This window comes from Pteropus vampyrus, unplaced genomic scaffold (assembly GCF_000151845.1).
Source record: "Pteropus vampyrus isolate Shadow unplaced genomic scaffold, Pvam_2.0 Scaffold506, whole genome shotgun sequence".
Classification (NCBI taxonomy): Eukaryota; Metazoa; Chordata; class Mammalia; order Chiroptera; family Pteropodidae; genus Pteropus; species Pteropus vampyrus.
In genome coordinates this window covers 89,500-91,464 of record NW_011889287.1, presented here as the reverse complement: position 1 = coordinate 91,464, position 1,965 = coordinate 89,500, and positions in this window count along the sequence as shown.

Genomic DNA, 1,965 nt, shown 5'->3' with positions numbered 1-1,965 from the left:
AATTGTTAAAATGAAAGAAGCCACTCGTATATCACAAAATTGTATGTAAATGAGAGTTGTATTTAAATGAGAAAAACAATGTAGAAATCAAAATATTTCATTTCAAAATATTCCCAGATGACCAGAAAATGAGCTAAGATACACTCACGTTTCAACCTGTCATATGTGGCAGCCTTTTCCGACCAAACATTTGTGTACCCACTTTTTTGGCTATTATTCCATTCCACTAGTACTTCTGGAACCTTGGTGAACAGACAACAGATATTAACCATAGGTAGATGTACCTTGTATGCAAATGATAACAGAGCATCTGATTTGTTTCTCTTCAGTTTTCTCTCTTGATACACACATATATCACCATGTTGTCCATTTAGGCCTGCACCATTTATTATTTGTTGTTGTTTCTCCAAATTTAACTTAATACGAATGTAAGGTTTTTTTCTATTAATATATTCCTTATTCTGGCAAAGTCCTTGGGTATATTTTTAAGACATGTTTATGTCAAAAAGAAATCATGGCCATTTCTTTAATATATTATAGTTTCTTAAGGATTCTCTAAAGTTATTTTAAAGGAAAAATCACACAATAACAGCTCATAAAATTTATAGAAGACATTGCTAAAAGAGTAAAACCACTACATAAGTTACAAACTAGTGCTTTATTTCTGGAATATTTTCCTGTGCTCTCATACTGTTTCTCATTCAGTGGAATAAGAACAAAACAAAAATGTACATTAAAAAGCTGAAGAGTCATCTGCATCTAGACTGAAAGTATTTATGACTTAAACAAAATTAAATATAGCATCTATCATATTTAGGAGCCAGATTTCAGCACTATGTCTCCCATTTTTCCCTCTGTCTGTTCATAGACCAAAATGTGTTTAAAGGAATGAAAAGTCTGCAGTGTAATGAGCCATGGACGTACAAATGATTTATATTTGTGACATAAAACACACTATGTTTTTGTCATATTAAGATGTCCATACATCAAGAAAGAATGAGAAAATCGACTTAAAATTACACTTATAAAAAAAAAAAAGATACATGTTTTTATTTTCCCACAAAGATCTTCCGATATCCATGTGGGTGCTGTTTTTAATAAAGACAATAAATATTTTTAAGTGTGAAGATATCATCCCCTTAAAATGTTCAATTAATTCTTAGAGAATTCTAAAGTGAAATATATAATTAATCTAAATTTTGACTTCGGTATAAATACAAACTACTCACACAACACTATTGAGAACACACACACAGATGCCTTAAGTGATTTTCAGTTATGAATGGTTACATTAGTAAAATAACTTATAAAATCATCAATAAATAATATAAAATTTGTTCGATGTGTTGTTTATGCTTTACATGACTTTTATTTCTATTTAAAAAATTTCTCATTCTCTCTCTTTATCCCTCCATTTTCTCTCTCTACCCCCTCCCCTTGCCTTCGTACATGGGTTATACAAACAAATATTTATGAAAGAAAGTCAGCAACAAAACAGGAATTAGGCAGATGAACAGCACAATGAAAACAAATAAATATGTGCAAGCAATTATAGAAAAATATACCAATAGGTAGTCTACTAAAGGTATGCATTACAAAACACAAGTTGCCTTTTATACATAGGAGAAATTTTAGCAACATTACAACTCTAACTTTTAACCGATATGTCTGAGATGATGCAATTGTTGAGAATTAAGAACAGTATATTTGGGCTCTGAATCTCTGTATTAAAAATCCAGATTTAGCACCTAGTGTCATTGTAACTCTGAAAAATAAGTTTATCTTTCCATACTAAAGAGTAATTAAGATTGACCAAATTTTCAGGTATCTCTTGTTCAACTACACGAACATGGTATGATTGCATAGTGCTTATTTCATTAAATTCACTAAAATATATTTATTAAGCGAAAGTGTTTTAATTATATGTGAAGGATACATGCATGTGAAATATGACTTCCAAATTTT